We start from the raw sequence: 21,886 nt of genomic DNA on the forward strand, positions 1-21,886 counted from the left end.
CATTCTTTAGACCTAGGAACACCATGGGTAGATGGAAGACTCGGGAAGGCAGAGATGTCCTAAATTGAACATCAGAAGAAGCCAGTATGACCTCTGGGGCCCTAGGCATATCACAGGTTCCTTCCTTCATTTAAAAAAAAAAGTATATTTTATGACTGTATTGTTACAAAGATGAACATAATCAAAGATAAGTTATATATATATATTTTCTTTTAAGTAAAAAGTTTTAAGTAAACCTTTTAGTAGCCCCATAAAATTGTCATGGACCCTAAGCACTAGTTCTACTGTGTCTAATGGATAAGTCAGCCCTGCTAGGCTCTCCTAAAAGTTGTGGCACATTTTACTCAAAGAACATGGAGCCTGACAGTCGACTGACGCTTGCCTCCCTTCTAGAGCAGTGTTTCTCAACTTTGGCACTATGGGCATTTGTACCATGTAATTCTTTGCTGTGGGGGGCTGGCCCATTGGAGCATGTTTAAGAGCATCCCTGGCCTCTATCCACTAGATGCTAGTAGTATATTTGCCCTGGTTGTGACAACTAAAAATGTCCCTAGACATTGCCAAGTGTCCCCTTGGAGGCAAAATCTTCCCTGGTTGAGAAACACTATTCTAGAATAGTCTTTCTAGATGACGTTCTACCTTCTGCTGAGAGCTCATTGTCTTCTAGGGCAATGTCTTTCCGTATCACTCTTGGTGAAAGATAAGGTTCTGACATGGACCTGTAAGGCGCTCTCTGATTTGCCCCCAGAAATTCTCTAACTTCGCTTCCTACTGTTCTTCCCGTCACCCACATGGCTTCAGCTTCAGTGTCCTCTGTGCTGTGTCTTGGACCTGCCAGACACACTGCCTTCGAGATGGTTCTTCCCTCTGCATGGAACATGCTCCCCCAGATGGTCCCCTTGGTTAACTCTCTTACCCTCTTCACTTCCTTATTGAAATATCACCTTCTCAATGACACTTATCTTAAAGTATTATTTTAAAAGCCACCCTTTTAAAAGTTACAGCCTTGTTCCCTGGTATTCCTATCCTCCACTTCTCTGCCTCTGTACCTCTCTGTCTCTGTCTCTCTATAAGTACATATTTTTTTTCCCCATAACTTATACCTTCTAACATACTATGTAATTAATTATTTACTATATTCATGATTTATTTCCCTTCTCCCCCAGCTAAAATACAAACTCCATGAGGACAGGAATCTTTGTTCTGTCTGTGTTGTTCATCCCAAAGCTGCTACATATTATGTGTCTGATAAATATGCATTGGCTTGAATTGGAAAAGAAATATGAATAGAAGTAGTGCCCTCTGTCTTTGAACAGGCCCGGTAGGAACTTCTTTTGACCCCAAATCCTCACCTCTGTGCCCCCTATGCTGCGTGACCATTCCTTCTACAGTGCACTTTTGTGTCTCTTCCTGAAGTGCTCCCATTCTCCCTGACCACGTTTCTAGATTCTGTTTGTGCCCCTCTGTTCCCCTTTGTCCCTGAGCTGCCTGGAGCAGCAGAGGGGAAACATGCATGCCTGGGTTTTGAAACAGCAGATTCTTCACTTGTTATAGTCATTCTATTCATGAAAAGGAATGATTCAAAAGAGACTTGGAAAAAGCAAGACCTTGGCATCCCTGCCAGCATAGGCAATGACCACGAGAACAGAGGAGCCCCTTCAATCTTCGCGTTGGGAATTATTTACCACTGGAGCTGCTGAATAGAAGGGTCAAGCTGTGTGGTTATTACGTCCTCCTCTCAAAGCCGGCTGGGGAGAGGCGGCCAAGGAGCCACTGCAACCAGGGCTGCCATGCGGGGACACCAGGAGCCCACGTCTTTCCAGAGAGACAGCCTCGCTGACCCAGTTTCAGCACAACATCGCCTGACACAGCACTGCAATCCGCAACTTTAATAACTTGGTGACATACAAAGCAGTTTTGATGTAAAGTGGAGCTGACAGAGCAGCAGAGGGAAGGCTCTGCTTCTCGCTGAGCTGCGTGGGGAATCCACTCAAGGTGACTGCAACCTTCGCAGCCCAGCCAGCAGTCCAAGCCTGCTCTTGCAAACAAGGAAGGCAAGTTTCTTTAGCAGGATGGCAGACATAGGGGTAGCAGGCAGTGAGTGGAACCAACATAGAAGGGCGGTTTGATACAGCCTGTCTCTTCTGCTTTGATACATGTCCCTGCTCTTCATCATCCCTGCTGCCCCTGCCTTCATCCTGGCTTCCATCACCTGGGCTACTGGAACAGTTGCATAATACTCTTCACTTGATCTTAGCCAAAAGGCCAAGAAGCGATAACAGTTGCATACTATTCTTAAAGCTTGTCCCCTCCATCCATCTTGTTCACAACTGACAGAATGATCTTCAAAAAGCATATCAATGGTCATGTCACTTTCCACATCAAACCCCTCCATGGCTCCCCATTCTTGTAGGAAAATTAACGTCAAACATTAATGCCAAACACAGTGCTCTGTGCTCGGTCTGTGAGCTACATTTTTAGCGTCTTCCGCTCAGTCCTGCATATTTCGCATCATTTTTTGCCACCACCACCTCCATCACCTTAAACTCCAGTTTTCTCTTTGTATCTTATTAACCATACACCATAATTCTCATTCCCTAATGTCCTGATATATAAGTGGTCATTCGTGTCCACTTGGATGCTTCCTTTGATGCAGGACTCATTACCTTACGTGACAGCCTTTTCTAATACTGAACAGCTGTAAAGCTTCATCTTTCCTTATGAAACACAAACTCTGTTTCATAACTTTCATTTGTTGCCTCCCGCTCCATGTCTGCTCTCTGGATCCCACAGAATAGTCTCTGTCCCAGGACTCCCTTCTGAGAATGGAACTCAGTGAATCATATCTTTTCAGTTTCTTATCTGTGCTAAAGTTCCAGGGTCCTTTACCCACTTTTCATAGGCTGAGGTTTCTGCCATCCCAACACCCTCCATCTTGCCTTTCTGCACCTTCCTCATATATTCAAGATTCCCCTGAGAATCAACAGGGGGAAATAGTACAGTGTGCATCTAAAGATAACAGTCACAATTAGCAACCATAATAATAACAGTTGAAACTGTTCTTGGCATATGGAAATGGATGTTTTGACCTAGGTTGTGCAATTTTAATTATATATTCTAATATTCATTCATTCACCATACATATTTCTATAGAACAATTTAGGGTACACAAAGTAAAACACAGTCCCTGTCCTCCAGTGCTTCACGGTCTGGACAGCAGGGGTGGGATGAGGGTGGTAACCATGTAAGCAGAGATCACAACTGAATATAATTAGAGCTATGATAGGGACTATGCCAGCATTGAAAAGAGGCCCCTAGCCCAGTATGGGGGTCGCTGAAATGAGGCAAAGGGGTAGAGAAAAGCAATGTACAGAAACTGCTGTTTGCACTGAGGTTGGGAGGATAATAGATGTTAGCTGGATGAAAGGAGTGGGCAAGGACATTACACGTGGTGTGAACTGCAAGAGGAGAGGCACAGAGATAAGACAGCATGAAGTATTCAGTGACCTCAAAGGCTCTTATGATTCCTTACCAGGGCTGTGTATATTAAGAGGTTGATTCCTGAGTTTAGACTATAGTTCAAATGTAGTTCCAGAACAGAGAGATTACTGGGGCTTGAAATTGTCAGGACAATCTCTCTGGAGGTAGAGGGTCCTGAGGTGGGCCTGGAAGGAAAAACACTTTATGGATAGCAGAGAAGAGGGGAGATGGACATCCATATGCAAATATGTCCACGCACATACATCTGCTTCATATGCATTTAAAGCTTCAATTGACTTTCACTTGCTTTCGACTTTGGTTCCCATGGTAACCCTGGCCACTTATTTTTCTTTTAACCTCCTTTTCATTGTTTCAGGATGAGGTGAGCTGCGTGAGGGGTTAATCAGTCAGGGGAAGACAGGAGATTTTGAAGCAATTATTTGGATTTTTTTATTTTTTTTAAGAAAACTGCCAACTCTGCGATTTAATGCAAACTGTCTCTGGTATATCTGCCCTGAAGGATGCTGTGGGGAGAAACAGGAGCCAGAATCCATTTCGTCCCCTCCTCCCTGACTTCTATTATTACTACACACTTACTGCTAATACAGCATCTAAACTTGCAATCCCAGTAACTATGGCAATAAAACGGGTGAGATTCCCTTCCATTATGACTTGAATTGTTAGGACTTTGCAAAGAGCACGTGCGTCTGCACAGGGGAAGGGGAAGATGCACTCTAGGGAAAACAGTTATTTCAACTTCCTGTGGGGAGTTGGAGACCATCGTCTACCAGTCCACATACACATGGAGAATTATCACCATACCTGTGTCACAGGATACAGACACCGTACCTGGGAGTTACAGTGGACATCTAAAGCTTGCAAACCACCCCTTGTGTACAGCCTGTAGAGCCAGGAGGCCAGGGCTGCACTGAACTTAAAAGACATGGCAGAGAAGAGGCAAGGGAGGAGGATCTAATCCAGAGCCCAGCAAACTTTCCCTATAAAGGGCCAAACAGACAATATTTTAGGCTTTGAGAGACATATCATCTTGGTTGCAACTATTCAGCTCAGCCTTTGCAGCTCAAAAACAGCCACAGACAAAATGTAAATGAATGGACAGGGTGTATTCCAATACACCCTGAAATCTGAATTTTGAATATTTTTCATGTGTCATGAAATAGTATTCTTCTTTTGTTTTTCTTTCCAATCTGTTAAAAATATAAAAACCATTCTTAGTTCCTGGGCTCCTCAAAAATAGGTGGTGAGCTGGATTTGTCCCATAGGCCATAGTTTGCAATTCCTCATTTAATCCATGCCACAAACAATGCATTCCACACTAGTGCCTTTCATTATTCTCACCTGTTTTAGTTTATTATTGTTACTATATGTAGTATTAAGTACCACAAATACTATTTGCTATGATTTTTATTGTGTCAAGTAGTATGTTAAGTACTGTAAATATACCATCTTACAAGGCTTAGAGATTGAGTTGCTCAAGGTCATGTAGCTTATAAGAATAGCTGACATTCAAATACAGGGTCTGTCTGATGCTTAGAGACACGGTATAGCTTTCTTTCTGTTGACAGGTCAGCCTTCCAGCCTGGGAGAATTTCTGCATCCAACAGGTTCTGTCACACCCTATTCTCAGAGAGCTGGGCCATGAAGCCTAACAGAAGCACATCGGTGGGAACAGGGCCCAGGACTTTCAAGAGCCACCCCACTGCAATGATCCAATATCCACGAGAGTTCACTGGGAATGGCCTTGTGCACCCCAGCTCCTCTGCCTCCTGATCACCGGATGGTCTTAATCTCCGATTTGCCCTTTTCCTTGATGATGTATTGTGATATTTACCCTTGCCGTTTCCTGGCTTTGGCTGTGCCCCAGGAACAGCCCTTAGAGTTCTGGGCACCCTTCATCCACTTTTCCAGCCTCTGCTTCCTCCCTGCCTTTGCTGGCCTGGCTTGGTACTGATTGCTTAGCCTCATGGCTCACAGACTTCCTTCCTTGACCAGCTATTCTCAACTCACAATGCCATCCCCTCCATGCCCTTCAAGGAGAGGTTCTGGGAATTTGGGACGCTTGGAAGGGAGAGAAGAATGCTCAGCGCTCCTAGCAGAGGATCATTGTCTTCTAATCTCCAAGGAGGCAGGAGATTTTAATTATTCAGGACACTCCCGGAGGGAAAAACTAGAAACAGTGAGCGGAATTTATAAAGGGGCAGATCTCATTCTAGGTCACTCAATACACTTTGTGCCACAAGCAGCTGTGACGTGATGGAGGGACTGGACCAGGGGCATAGGCTTCTGGATTCAGGTCTTTAATTGCTTCAATTGTGACAGGCAGGCCCAACGGTCTTATCCTCCCTTCTGCTGGAACAAAGTGACTCTGTGACTTAGGGAAATGTAAAGTTTGGCAACAGCTGGCCTTGCTTCTTTTGGCAAGTTGTGCGACCTTGGGAAAACCAGGTCCCCTTTTCTGGACCTTATTTTCCCACCTGTGCCATGTGAGTAGTAATCCTCTCCAGCTCCGGAGACCACCAATTCAGCCTTTTCTGCTCTGCTCCCAAGGAACTGGCACATCTGTTTTTTGGATCCATTACTTTGCAAACTTTTAAGGGATTTTCTCCCCTTTCGGTCCCTAGGAAATTGCTGCAGTTCTTTCTTTGGAAAGAACATTAGCCAAGCCCTGTGCTAAGCAAATGCATTCAGCTTCTCCCTATCTGATTTCTCTTTTTCTCATTTGTCAGCAAAGGAGAAATCTCCCAGCTATTAATCAAACTCCTGGCTGTGGATAGCTTTAATTGCAGAAACCATTGCTAGATGAGGGATGCTCAACTTTTCCAAAGAAAGCTGGCTGCCTAGTGCAGGAGAGAAACAATTAATTACCTGCTCCCCTGTCCCCAACAGAGATGCAGATGAACTAACAATATTGCTGCTGGCACCGAATCCTCCCTTCCCAATGTGGAGGAAAGCTAGTGATAACTCAGACAGCATTCGTAAAAGTTGAATGCCGAAACATAAGATTAGCTATAAGGCTCTGGTGGGACCCAGGTTTGTCTCTCTGGCATCTTTACTTTAAGATGCATACTGACAAGCTCGACCTTACTGAGGAGAGTGAGTGGGGATGTTGCCATGCCTGAAAATCATATTCTCTGAGGAAGGATCAGAGAATTCAGAGATGTTGAATTCAGAGAAAAACATTAAGGTGGAGGGAAGGAATGGATGCAATAAAAATAAAAGTCAGGATAAAAGGGAAAAGACTTATTTTGTGTATTCCAATGGACAGACTAGAATTGTGGGTGGAATTACAGAAAAACTTCTTGGGACTTGGAACTGTGTGCCTATGGAAGGGGATTCCCCCAAATGTAGTCAGTCTCTTGTCTCTGGAGATTCTTAAGAACCACTGAGGATGTTGTAAGGCAATCTTTGTTTTGGATGGGAGGTTAATTAAAATCATCTTGGATAGGTAGCTGCCCCTCTTTAGGGTCTTGCTTTACTAATATCTTTGGCTTACTTCAAAGTTTTCAGTTTTAGAGACAACATAGGAATAGGTGGCAGGGGGAGAGCAGTGAGAGCTAATGTTGGAATACTTATTTTTTCTTAAATCTTCAATTGCCACAGGGATATGATAGATATGACACTCTCTTTGGAACTTGGAACTAGGAACTAGTTTTTTTTTTTTTTTTTTTTTTTTTTTTTTTCTGCATCCCCAATACTTAGCAGATGCTCCGCACAGAGACAGTATTTGAGACATGTTTGAAAAGCTTTTGATTGAGTCAAATTTAAACTTGCACTTCTGGTATGAGTTCTGGGAGGCAATATTACACAGTTTTGAAGAGAATAAACCTGAATTACACTGACCTGAGTCTATAGTTTGGTTCCTTATTTCCTAGGTGAGTGAACCCAGGCAGGCGGCAAAAACTCTGAGAGCCTCAGTTTCCTCATCTATAGAATAGAGATACATCCACATACTTCATGGTACTGCCATGAAGACCTAATGGGCTTATAAAGGCAAAATGCTTACAACAGCTTGACAAAAAGTTGCAGACATTTATTCAGCGCTTAAAACATACCGAGCGCTCTTCTATGAATTTTTCACATACTATTTACTTTAAGATTCATAATACCTCTGTTGTTGAATACAATGCTAAGGAACAGAGAGGTTAAATGATGTGCCCAGGGTCACACAGTGAGGAGACAGTAGCACAAGGATTCTGAGCCAACATTCCTGATCCCTATTAGCCTCTGCTTCATAAGCATTGACCATCATTTTTGTGTTATTATCACTCCCACCTTTCTCCCAGTAAAGGCTAGTTTCCAGTTTTCCCTTTCCTTTCTATCTCTGCTACATGCATGTGTACATACTACTCTATTGCACAATGAATTTCCAGAGCACTGAGACTTTGATTTCTTATTACTTCTTCCAGAGGGTCCCGCATGGCCTTTGCACTTGATAGATGCTGTTTACATGTTAGGTACCTTCACTGAGGCTTCAATCTCTTTAGAGTACTGGATTGGAATCCTACTTCAGCCAACTTGTTCCTTTCTCTTCTTTTATTTCATTTGTTTATTTATCTATTTCATTATTTATTTGCAGTCAGAATAACATGTTGGAAAACACAGGGGCTGTGTCTGAATCCAAGCCGCTGACATTACAGGCCTTGTTGACCTAACCTTTCTGAGCTTTGGTCCCTGGTCTGTGACGGAAGCAAAGTAAAACCTAAGTTTGAAGACTGGTCAGTGATAGTGGGAATGTAACCAACAGGACAGCCTTCTTTGCGGGTGGAAAATTTTCACATTTACTTGCTAATCTGCAAAACTACCAATGAGGAAATATGTGGTTTAAGCTAAAAAGCCACTGCAATTCTCATCTGTGACTTCCCCTCTCAGTCCCCCTGGATTGGGTTTGCCTTAATTCCTAGTCAGCCCAAAGCTTCCGTCTTTCACTTAAGTCTCTGTAGCTAGAATGTAGTGAGTCAGGTATGGGGGTGGGTGCGGGCTGCTCTTAATGCCTTCATGGTTTTCTTTTCAGTTGCTTAAACTACTTTTTAAATTACCTGTTTTTCAGGGTTTTTTGGGGTTTTTTTAAAAATTATTTTTTCAAACCTTGCTGTTCTTTCTTCTCTTGTGTCTATCAGGGTTTCTCAACAGCTTCAAATGGAAAACTTTGAAGTGAGCTTTTAAAGAACTGAAAACTCAGCCCGATGCCCCGAAGTCCCGTGGGCATCCTTGCCACTGTAACCACTCTGGGTGGAACTCATTAGTGCAGGCTGTTCTCACCAGCGCCACGCAGGTCGGCCACGCCAGGGCTGCCCGGCTTTGAGCCCTCCCGGCGCCCCGGCAGGGATGCGCAGGCATGCGCGAGGCTGCGGGGACCCGCGAGCTCGCAGGGTCGAGGCGGCCCGCGGGGGTCAAAGCGGCCCGCGGGGTCCCGGCTGGCGCGGAGCCTATTGTGCAGCCGGCGCCAATGAGCAAATTACATCTGAACCGCCTTTCAAGTCGACGGCCGCTTTCAAAATGGGGCTTTGAAAGGCTGCGCTCCCCTGGCTCTGCAGTGGAGAGAACGGAACTCGGCTTTGCAGGGAGGCCGGGCCGGCTCACACGTGCCCGCCTCTGCGGCGCTCGCCTGCGTTTATAGCGAGAATAAAAGGAAGACTCTGGTGGGTGTTCGTGTGCACGGTTTCCATCCCTTTATTTACAGAGGAAACGTTCCGACTCCTGGAGTTCTCACTGGCCATTGCGGGATGAATGGGCTGTGTCTGAAGTGAGAGCACTCAAAGTTCTCCTTTAGGATACATGATTTTTTTTCCTCTCTGTCTCTCTCTCAAAACTCAGTGATGTCGTTTTACTTAGGGTACTGGGGATCGGGAAGGGGGAAAAACACGCAGATACATGTAGAGATAGGATGGTTCAGAAAGGGAGGGTCGCTGCCACGCAAACCCCTTTTCCTTGCTTTTGCCTCAGGCCTCGTGGCCCCTAGTTGAATGAGCAGTCTTTCCACACTATAGCGGAGGCGGTAGGGAATTCAGTGGTGAGAATGCCGGCTCTGCAACCCTCGAGATGGGTCTGAATTTTCTGCAGTCGCTTAACTTTGAGAAGATGCCTGACACACAGCAGCCATCCAGCCTTTTCCCTCAGCACCAGAGAGTGGTCCTTTGCCCTTGCACCTTGTGTTTCTGCTCACTCTTGTTTATGCAGGTTCTTTCCAGCACAAAGGTTGAGATTTTAACACTGCACAAGGTCTCCAGTGCTTTCCTTTGCACCAGCACTTACTGTGGCACCCTTCCTTAGCATAACTGCCTTAATATTCTTATGGGTACCTTTATAAACCCAATTTGTTCCAAGTCATCCCTGTCCATATGGGACCCAATTCTTGGTTTTAGGAGCACAGCTCCACCCCTAGGACAACCAAAGCCATTTAGGAGATCATACGGGGTTAAAAAGGAAATGTAAGTACTCTGCTCCAGGACACTCCTTGGTTTGGAAGAACAATTTCTTACTCAGGGTTTCATAGGAAGTTTATCAGTGAATCAGTATAAGCCTGGAAGAGCATACTGAAATAAACTTTCTCAGAAAAGGAATAAAGATTCAAGGAAACAGTCCTCAAGGGCAGGCTCATTATCCCCTTCTTACAAGGAAGTGGGATTTAAGGATCTCTATGAATTCCCAAGGCAACACAGAAAGCGGTGAAGCCGGAACACAACAAATGTAGGCCTTCTGACTCTTTCTTTCCGCACATGGTGAACTGTCATCCTCCTCACTCCCATCCCTCTTCCTCTCTCTTCCTGGCTGGAACTCTATCTCCTAATTCCTTACCTCAAACTTTTTGTGCCCTGAACCCTTATCAGGCTATGACAGGCGGTCCTGGGCAGACAGCCCACTCAGTATCCTGTGAATAGTAGTTTCCGTTCTCACCCACAAGCTATGCTGTGTACCAAAGTCGTCTTCCCTTTCGCAGGAAGAAACTGTTCATTATAGATGCTCCTGGGCTCTGTGTTCCAAAAAGACCCAGCACACGTCTTTGTGTCTCACCCAGCCCAGCACAGAAAGGCTACACTGTGTTTGAAAGCCTTACAAGCAGAACATTAATTGATGCATAAAAGCCTGTGTCTTTGATCTTCCCGGGACCTGTGGTTCTCCCATGATCTGAGTCCTGTTCCTGACGACGCAGGTTGGAGTGAAGCCTGCAATGAGACTTGTGCCAAAGGCGCCAAGCAGGATGTCATAGCCGCTCCCCTCTCCCTTCTTTCCACCACCACTGAAAGTTCTGCCTGTGTATATTGAGCTGTCACTTACACTTGAAGCAGCCCCAGCCCTGGTCTCTGTGGTCATCTCCCTGTTTGGTAATACAGGCCTGTGTTCTCAGCTTTCAAAGATTTCTGTGAGAATTTCTATTCTTCCCTTCCAGAACTGCTCCCTCCCACCCTCTGTATAATTATCCCCTATGGGTCCCAAATCTCAGCCTCAGCTATATGACTCACTGACTTAACAGCTGGATTTCAGTGTTTTGCAGGAAGCCTCATTCATTCATTCACTCATCTATTCATTCATTTAATTTCTCCTTCACTCACTTATCTGTGCATTTCTTCCAGCATTCACTCACTTTCTTGTCCCATTTTCAGTCTTTGACGGAGCCAAAGGAGACTTCATGTGTAATATGTTGACCAGAATCACTGTAGAAATATAAGGACTCCTGCATGCACGTTCCTGTTTGAATTAGTGAAAATATCTGGAGGGGGCTGATGCAATCACCTAAAATCTGTGTAACACTGCATTTCCCAGAGAGGTGTTCATCCAGGGTCGTTTCAAGGTCTAAGGCTGTCTTTAAGGAGCAGGTCAGCTTAGTGTAATATACAAAGTAAGTTTTTGGAGAGAAAGAAAAACCTGAGTTCAAATGTCAGCAGTGCTACTTAGCAGTGATCTGACCCTGGGCAAGATACTTAACTGCTCTGAGCCTCACTGTTCTCCTTTATAAGAAAGAGGTGCTGATATCTATCTTGCAGAAGCATCATGGGAAAAGAGAAAATCCTTCTATGTACTTAGAACAGGTCCTGGCACACCACTGTTATGCTTGGTATTATTATTACAGCTCATTTGTGAAGGTGGTTTGGACCCAGCTGGATACCATTGCTGATGAGTCCCTGTGTCCTCTAGGGAATCACAGATACTCTGTTGCTCTCATAAGAGAAAACGTGAAAAATGGGCCTTCCTTGAGGAAACCTTCAGCATGAAACGAAACTGCTGGTACTTTAGATTTCCCTTCCATCACTTCCAGTGGGGGAGCTGGAAGCCCATGTGTGTGGGACAGCAGTGGTGACATCTGGAAGAGTGAGCAGAACAGGTGAAGAGTATGCATGGTGGCAGCGACACATGATCAGCTCAGTAACATCTGAGCTTCCCTGCCTTCATCTTGGGATGCGTGCCCTGTTTAAAACATGCGCTCATTCATCTATCTTCTTGTAATATATTAATGTTTGATATGCTAAGCTCTGGACAAATTTCTGGAGAGGCTTTCCCTTACTGCCACTGCGTTCCTAACATAGTCTTCAATGGTATTGTTATTACTATTTTTTCCCTTTGCAGCATCTTTGCACTATTCAGAACACATCTAGTTGAAGTGGGGGGTCAGGTTCATGGAGTCTGCCTACTCAGTCTCCTCAGTCCTGTGTTTTATCCTATGTAGCCTTGCAAGGGATTCTGGAGAACCTCCTTTAGTTTAGGAACTAAAGTATTGAGATGACATAAGGCTGTTGAAAATGTGAAACCCTGTTTCACTAAAAGGGTGAAATAGTAACCATTTGTACCAACATACTTAAGAGCCAGGATTGGCAGGTTTATGAACCACACTGCCAGGTCAGTTTTGATGGAAGGAGTGGGATAGAGTTCAGGGGTGTGGGATGGTGGTGTAGGGAAGCACGGGGGAGGATGCTTTCACACCTCTTATATCACAGTACTGTCAGACCAACCTGTGATGTTGGGAAAGTCACATCACTACCAGCAATGTACCCATTCTGTGGACCAGAGCCTGAAGTTCAGAGAAGTCACCCAGCTGAGAAGTGGCCGTGCTGAGATTTGAAGTCAGGTCTACTTACTTGCTTTCCCATGGGTACTGCTGTGCTTCCCCAGCCTCTTCCCTCCACCTCCACGAGCACTGCATCAGCTGTCCCTCTCAAGCAAGCATGGGGAGGATGCATGATCCCAAGAATGTTCTCCCTGCCCATCGAAATGGCCACTTCTCCTTCACTTCCTGCTCGCTATCCCCTTATCTTCATCTGTGGCCGGCAGATTAGTGTGTGTTTCGGGAAGATAAATGTCCCCTCAATTCTTATGACAGAGATGCCTCATCCTGGGAGAAAAGCCTACACTAGCCCTTCTAGATCCAACCAGACAGGAGGACCGGAGGCTGTGCCCTTCCTCTTCCCTCAGCTTTCAAGAAGGAGGCTAAAATAAGCAGAGCCAACAGTGGCTGAGGGAAGAGCTTCCAGAGCCAGGGAGGAGACCCTTCTTAGCCATCTACAACTCAAAGACAGGAGAGTGGGGGAGGGAAGGGAGTCTATCATATGAGGCCACTTTCCTTCTCTCTCCTTTGAAACTTGCCTTTCAAGTGAGAAAAGAGGCTGTACCAGGATGAAAGGACAATTATGGCTTCCCTGTAGTCAACAAGAAGGTCAGCCAGCCCCTCCAATTTATGTGAGCATGCACTGTGCAATATGAGGCTTCTCATTTGAGCTTGGAAGTACATGGAAACCCCCAAATAAAAGGAGCCACTGATGAAGAAATCACTCCTTGTTATTTGAGCAGCACTTTGTAGAGAAAAAAAAAAACAAAAAACAAAACAGCTTTCTTGTGCATAATCTCATTTGATCCTTACAATAATCCTATCAGGGAAGATAGAGATAAGCACCCCATTTCACAGAGGGGCAAACTGAGGTTCAATATGGTTATGGGACTTGCCTAAAATCACACAATTATGAAATGGCAGAGCCCAAATTTAAGCCCAGACCTTCTGACTGAAATGTGGGAATATTACTATACCCATCAATGCTTAATTTTATGAGAGTATTTATCTCCATAGTGATGCCATCTAAGTTTGCCAAGGATGGAGTTATGAGGTCAAGCTGCTTACAAGTTATTTCAATGAAATTGTAATAGGACATTTCTTGTAGCATTTTAGAAGGAATAAAAAAGTTCCTTGTCAAATCAACAACGTTACCTCCAACACTTTGTCTCAGTTTAAGAAAGAAAAATACAGAAAAATGGTAAATGCATTTTGCAAAAGACCATGGTCACATTTAGAGTAAAACTTAATATATGGGGAGAAACTATGAGACAGTCAGATTTTCTAGGGCATTTGTTTCTTATATAACAGTCTCCTAATTGAGAGGATTTCAGTAGATTGATGAGTGGGTTGGGACAAAGCAAGGATACATGAGAAGAGCAAAAGGGTTAAAGATGATGAGGAATGGTACGCACCAAGCTCAAACGCCATTTTCCTCACCACTTGTTAGGTGTACATTTTGTTAATGTGGTGCTGCTTGAGTTCTGTAGGAATGCAAGGCCCAGCTTCCCTGCTGTTCAGTCCCACATACATGCATCAGTACCAGATTAGTCTTAAAGTGTGGCCCTGGACACATCACTGATGGCCCTGCTTGGACACTTTCATTGCCACCCCTCTCCCCTCCATCGCCTGCTGCATGAAGTCAAAGCCTCTTAGCCAAGTATTTAAGGCATTTAATATCGCGGCCCTAATTAACCTTTCTTAACTTTACCTACTAGAACTGCCATTCTTCTTCAGGAGAAACTACTTATTTCCCCTGTCCTTCCCTGCTTTTGCCACTTTGTTCACCCAGTCCTCCCTATGCCCAGATCACCAAATCCTAGTGTACTACTGCTTTGCCTCCTCTCTCCACACACCTGGGGCTCCTGGAAGCTCACCTGCAGCCTCAGTCCCAATGTATTTGATACATCACAAAGTAAGGAAATGCAAAACAGAGATTAGGGCATTCCGCATCCAACTAGGTCATATGCTTGCCTTATGACCTAGCTTTTGGGCTCCTGCATTTTGCTAAGAGGGAGATTTACACCTTAGGTCCCAGATATCATCCCTGGGTCCCTGTCTGAATTACCTGCACAGCTTGACATAACCAGAGGACTGATTTTTGCTTGGTATCTCATAGTCCTGCCTTCTCTTTTCATGGGACCAGATTTCTTTTTTCGAACACTGGACTGCTGACTGGTTGGTAATAATTGCCTTATGAGGTCTCCTAAAACTGACTTCTCTTTGAATACCCTCATAGCTAAGCAGAGCACTATGTCTCCGTACACTGCCTCTCTCTAAGGTTGATCATTTGTGCTTTCCTACCACCTGCTGGCTGCTGACTAACTCCCTGGATTCAGTGTTCCAACCTGCTGGATCAGATTTTTGCCTGATGTTATCATTAGCCCAAATGTCATCTCTGCCAAGAAGCCTTCTCCCATCCTTCAGTTTCAGCTGATTCTCCCTCCAAGGTATTTGCTTGGCAGGACTACCATCTTGAAATACAATTATATGCAGTGGTGAGCTGATCAACGCTTGTGAAGGAGATAAAGAGTCCTAATATATAATGTTTGTCAATTTCCATGATAGAAATATTCCCACTATGGCTGATTTCAAGCTACTACCCTAGTTGGAGTAGATGTGTACAATGGATTCTTGCCCACCGGTATGAATGAGCTTGCCCCAGCACACTCTGATTATATGGGTCTTAGTCTCATCTCTTGTTCTCTCTGCTACTCTGTTACAGGCACTGGACTTCTCTGACTCTTGAATATAACATGCTCTTCCACACCTCTGGGCATTTGCAAATACTATCTCTCTACCTGTCACATTCCCCTTGTCCAATGCCCCAAGCCCTTACCTTGTATCTGCCTAAATAATATTCATTGTTACAGCCCTGCTTAAGTATCATTTCTGCCTCTAGTTAAATAGCACTTCCACCAGGAAATCGTCCATGCTCCTCCCAGAATGAATTAGATAATCCTGTTGTCTCAACACCTCTTTGAAGAGTTGAACATTTATTATATTTGTTTTAGGGCTATCTATCAACTAGACCTAAGGGTCTAAGAGGCAGGTACTGTGCTTGTTTAGTTCCTCAGTGTGCCCCTAGCCCCTACCTCTGGGACTGACACATAGTAAGCTCTCAATGTGTGCCTGTTGACTAAACAATCATCTTTTTCTGGATGCTAAACTTTTATTAATTTATTTCCTCTAAAGAACTGGCATGCTTTTCCTTTATAAGTGTTAGATATCAAGCAAACTACTGTGTTTTCCGTTGTGCTTCAGCAGACAGGATGCTCAAGCTGAATTTATTGCTTCAATTTAATAACCTTTATCTGCTAGATACCACATATTTAGTTCCAGTATTTTTTACATCGGTTTGGTCCTTCTGTTTTGCTTGTATTTGTGTTTTTCAATTTCATTGTAGTGATTTTTGAAAGCTGTCTCGAATTGGCTGGGTTACAAACTAGGATATAGACCAACATATAATTCCTCACTATAGTCCCTTTGTTCTATCATTAAGCAAACACCTTCACTCTGCCCTAAAGTGAGACCTCACACCAAGCCTTGCAATGGAAGGGAGAAGAGTGAAAGGGTTGGGACTTGGGCTTCAGAATCATAAGGACTCATGTTAGAATGCCAGTTTGTCACCAGTTTGCAATGTGACACCAGGCAACTAAGTTGGCCTCTCTGATTTAATGTTTCTTTATCTGTTTCTGGAGGTGATAATGTATTCCTCAGAGGGTAGTTATGGAGATTAAGTTAAATAATGTGCCAAAAGTGCTTAGTGCAGTTCCTAGCACTTGGTGAGTGTTCCGTAAATGACAGATATAATTACAATAACGCTACTGAAGAAGACATGAGTCATTGAAGAATAGCAGGGGTTTGGCAAAAGCCAGCTTATTTGCTGCAACCCCTTCTATCTTCTCTCATCCTTCCAGTGCAGACCCTCTGCCCAACCTGTCTCCAAACACAAAAAATACCAACGTTCAGTCTCTGATTTGCTAAGAGTGCATCGCTAGTTCCCCCAGGGATAGTGCCTGGTTGAAATCCCCCTAGTTCCATTTGCTGGGAGAGAAACTTTAATTCTGCACACACGGAAGAAAAGGCAATTTGGCACACTTCATCAATTTACTGCCACCTCAACTACTCAATTTGTGCACCGAAGGAGAGGTAAAGACATGGAGAGCAAGCTATAGCATGTTTAAGATTGTATGGGGCCCAAATGTATACTTATCCCTTGCCAATTTCAGCAGCAACCACTGCCCCTCTATTTGTCCCATCGCTGCCTAGCATGTGTGGTTCTCACTTATTTACCTGGAGCACTGTGTCAGCCTCTTGGGGTCCTAGGAGATGACACAAAGTGGACCCATTTTGTGGCTTCCCAACCGACTATTTTGGGTGAATTCTACAAAGTGGCTGTAGTGACCTCAGATCTTCTCATCTGTTTGGTGTGTGTTTATTCTCAGCATTATTTATCAAGCACATACTAAGGACGTGCTCTGTATGGGATGTGTCACAGGCAACATCTCACTCATTAGTAACGTGTATCTTCTATTCCAAATGCATTGATTCTCGTACAATCCCTTAAAATGCCTTGGGTCCCCATGCAAACTTGCCTTTGCTTGTAAACTTCCCCTAGGCTGAAATGCCTTCCAGCCTTCTCCAAGACCAAAACCAAGGCTTATCATTTTAGTTCAGGTTGAGCTGACAATTAGAAACTACCATTTGTTTATTCTTCCAGTCATTCTTTTTTTTTTTTTTTGTGGTACGCGGGCCTCTCACTGTTGTGACCTCTCCTGCTGCGGAGCACAGGCTCCGGACGTGCAGGCTCAGCGGCCATGGCTCACGGGCCCAGCCACTCCGCGGCATGTGGGATCTTCCCGGACCGGGGCACGAACCCGTGTCCCCTGCATTGGCAGGCGGACTCTCAACCACTGCGCCACCAGGGAAGCCCTCATTCTTTCTTTTAGTGGATGTTTATTAAACATTTACTATGTGCCAGGCACAGCATTCGATGCTGGATGTACACAAGTCCACTAAACAATGTAGTCCCTGGCCTCGGGAGCTTATGTTCTACTAGGTGAGGTAGACATTAATTCATAAAATTAAAATAAAATATTAAAATATTTTCTATTTATGGAGCATACGCTATGCATTTGACCCTATTACAAATTTCTTGTGTTACATAATCCTCAAAAGAATTTGAAAATTAAATATGATCATTCTCTTTTTACACAAACAAATTGAATTTTATAGAAGTTCTGTAATTTTCCCAATGTTTATCAGGTGTAATAGCAAAACTGGAATTAGAGACCAGGTCTATATGCTTTTTTTGTTTGTTTTGTTTTTTAATAAATCTATTTATTTATTTTTGCCTGTGTTGGATCTTCATTGCTGCGTGAGGGTTTTCTCTGGTTGCGTCGAATGGGGGCTACTCTTTGTTACGGTGCATGGATTTCTCATTGCTGTGGCCTCTCTTGTTGAGGAGCACGGGCTCTAGGCACACGGGCTTCAGTAGTTGCGGCACGCGGGCTCAATAGTTGTGGCGCATGTGCTTAGTTGCTCCATGGCATGTGGGATCTTCCCGGACCAGGGCTCAAACCCGTGTCCCCTGCATTGGCCTGTGGAATCATAACCACTGCGCCACCAGGGAAGTCCCCTTTATTGCATTTTAAATGGTTTGCATTTTAGCATATTCCCATATATATGTATTATGTGTGTGTGTGTGTGTGTGTGTGTGTGTCTGTGTATAGAGAGAGATTTTAGATCAGATTACAGTTACCACCTATTATGCTCCAGACACTTACTGTAGTGTGCTGACTTGTCAATCAAAGGATTTGTTTCCCCAGTGACCAGTGACTCTTAGAGGGCAAAAATGAAGTCTTGGTCACCTGTGTTTCCCTAGAGCCTAACATGGGATCTGGCAATTGGTAAGTGTTAAATAAATGTTTATAAAATTCCTTTCTTTTAAAAAAAAATATAAATCTGCTTTTATTTCTTTTGTCTTAGGAGACAGATCCAAAAAAAATATTGCTACAATGTATGTCAGAGAGTGTTCTAGGACATATGTTATATTTTAGGAGTTTTAGGGTTTTATGGTTTCAGGTCTTACATTTAGGGTTTTTTTTTAAAATAAATTTATTTATTTAATTTATTTTTGGCTGTGTGAGGTCTTCATTGCTGTGTGCAGGCTTTCTCTAGTTGTGGTGAACAGGGACTACTCTTTGTTGTGGTGCACAGGCTTCTCATTGTGGTGGCTTCTTTTGCTGTGGAGCATGGGCTCTAGGCATGCAGGCTTCAATAGTTGCGGCACGCAGGCTCAGTAGTTGTGGCGCACAAGCTTAGTTGCTCTGCGGCATGTGGGATCTTCCTGGATAAGGGCTCGAACCCGTGTCCCCTGCATTGTCAGGTGGATTCTTAACCACTGTGCCACCAGGGAAGTCTTTAATCCATTTAAAGTCTTTAATCCATTTTGAGTTTACTTTTGTGGGCAGTGTGAGGAAATGTTCTAATCTCATTGGTTTACATGTAGTTTTCCAGTTTTCCCAGCACCGCTTATTGAAGAGACTGTCTCTTCTCCATTATATATTCTTGCCTCCTTTGTCATAGATTAATTGACCATAGGTGCATGGGTTTATTTCTGGGCTCTCTATTCTGTTCCATTGATCTATGTGTCAAATTTTGTGCCAGTACCATACTGTTTTGATTACTGTAACTTGTAGTATACTCTGAAGTCCTGGATGGTGACACCTTCAGTTTTGTTCTTTTTTCTCAAGATTACTTTGGCAATTGGAGTCTTCTGTGTTTCCATATGAATCTTAGGATTATTTGTTCTAGTTCTGTGAAAAATGCCATGGGTATTTTGATAGGCCAAAAAATAAAAATAAATAAAAGCAAAATTAAACAAATGGGGCCTAATTAAACTTAAAAGATTTTGCAAAGCAAAGGTAAGCATCGACAAAAGTGAAAAGACAACCTACAGAATGGGAGAAAATATTTGCAAATTGATAGGACCAGCAAGGGGTGAGTATCCAAAATATATAAACAGATATATAAACAGCTCATACAACTCAATATCAAAAAAACAAACAACCTAATGAAAAAATGGGCAGAAGGCCTTAATAGACATTTTTCCAAAGAAGACATACAGATGACGAACAGACACATGAAAAGGTGCTCAACATTGCTAATTATCAGAAAAGTGCAAATCAAAACCACAATGAGATGTCACCTCACACCTATCAGAATGGCTATCACCAAAAAGTCAGCAAATCACAGATGTTGGCACAGATGTGGAGAAAAGAGAACTCTCCTACACTCTTGGTAGCAAAGTAAATTGGTGCAGCCATCATGAAAAATAGTATGGAAGTTCCTCAAAAAACTAAAAATAAAACTACCATACGATCCAGCAAATCCACTCCTGGCTATATATCCAGAAAAAAACACAAATACTAATTTGAAAAGATACATGCACCCCAATGTTTACAGCAGCACTGTTTACAATAGCCAAGATATGGAAGCAACCTAAATGTCCATCAACAGAAGAACAGATAGAAGATGTGGGTGTGTGTGTGTGTGTGTGTGTGTGTGTATTTATATATTTATATATATACAACGGAACTTTACCTAGCCTTAAAAAGGAATGAAATTCTGCCATTTTCAGCAAGGTGAATGGACCTAGAGAATATCATGCTTAGTGAAATAGGTCAGAGAGAGAAAGACAAATACTGTATGATATCACTTATATGTGGAATCTAAGAAATAAAACAAATGTATATAGCAAAACAGAAACAGACTCACAGATATAGAAAACAAACTAGTGGTTACCAGTGGGGAGAGGGAAGGGGCAAGATAGGGGTACAGAATTAAGAGATATGAACTACTATGTATAAAATAGATAAGCAACAAGGATATATTGTATTGCACAGGGTTTTATAGCAATTATCCTGTAATAACTTTTAATCGAGTATAATCTGTAAAAACACTGAATCATTATGCTGTACACCTGAAAATAATATAGTACCGTAAATCAACTGTACTTCAATTTTAAAAATTTAAAAATAAAATCATGAAAAAAATATATAAATCTGCAGAATGAAATACTGGACTAGAGAAAAATCTTCTGAAGTGGGTCTCTAGAGCTTGGGAATCTGTATATTAAAGATGCACCCCAAGGGGCTTCTCATCCTTAGGCAGAAGTTTGTATCTCTGACCATCTTGCTCCTTAGTGTAGGATGTCAGGGGCTGTGGTCTGGGAGGTCAGAGTCAGCACTGGGGACCAGGGGAAGTTATGGTCAGTTTGGATCCTGGGTAGAGACTATTTTCTCTGTGTCTTCTGAACTTGGAATGGGTTAGGGCTTCCAGGTGTTTGTAGCCAAAGATCAAGGCAAAGCTCAGGGGTGTATCTTGTTCCCGAAGAAGGCAAGCAGCAGGTGTGAAAGGTGAAGACTTCAGGGAAGGTCTTACACACCAAGTCTTCCCTTCAGGCACAATGCAGGAGTTAGCGCTGTGGGGAGCAACTTCCTTCTAGGAGCCAGGCTGTCAGCTTCCAGGCCTTTATTTCTTGTGACATCTGCTCTAGCAGCCAGGAGCTGGGTCACAAGCTTCCTTCCTCTCTTGCTTCTATGCAGCGAGGTCCGGAGGCAATGAGGAGGAACGAGGGTGGGGGACTGTTGTTTATGTAGAGTTTAAGTGCTGTCTTCAGGGCTTGGGAAAATGTAATTCTGTCTGAGCAGTTTGCTGGCAGTTTTGCAACTCATCCCCCTGAATTAGGGACCGAATGAAGTCATTAGGCCCTAATCAGAAGCAGCTAATCAGGAGCCAGTGGGAGATATACCAATTAACCGAGGCTGGAGCCCAACGAGCTGAAGCACCCAAGGCTGGATGAATAAAAGTAATGCAATTAAGTATCAGTGCCATGCAATGCTGCACAACTTCAAGAATGGGTTATGGGCCGCTCAGCCTTTCCTGCCATAGGAGGAATAGAGAATCCATGCCAAGACATGGATGAGTTGGGAAGACACTCTGGAGCTTGCCTTGAGCTTTTCAGAGGTTGAGGTGTGTGTAAACAAAAAGTGGGAGAATATAAAAAAGAAGATGGAGGTGGATTTTTATGGATGTGATAACATGGTAATAATATGGGAAAAACAATAAATATAGCAATATGCTTTGATAGTTGTATGTGATAATTCCTCATCCATAGCATTTAAATAACTTATACCCAGGTTCTTTGCTGATGTATCATTCTCTCCATCTAAATTGTGAAGACTGAGGTTGTTTCAGATGTGTCTCTTGTCCCACACCCAGAATAGAACCTGGCACATGGTAGCTGCAAAATAAACAACTATAGACTCATTTAGTTAATTC

Source organism: Monodon monoceros, unplaced genomic scaffold, assembly GCF_005190385.1.
Source record: "Monodon monoceros isolate NGI ecotype Baffin Bay Population unplaced genomic scaffold, NGI_Narwhal_1 Super_Scaffold_5, whole genome shotgun sequence".
In the NCBI taxonomy this organism is placed as follows: Eukaryota; Metazoa; Chordata; class Mammalia; order Artiodactyla; family Monodontidae; genus Monodon; species Monodon monoceros.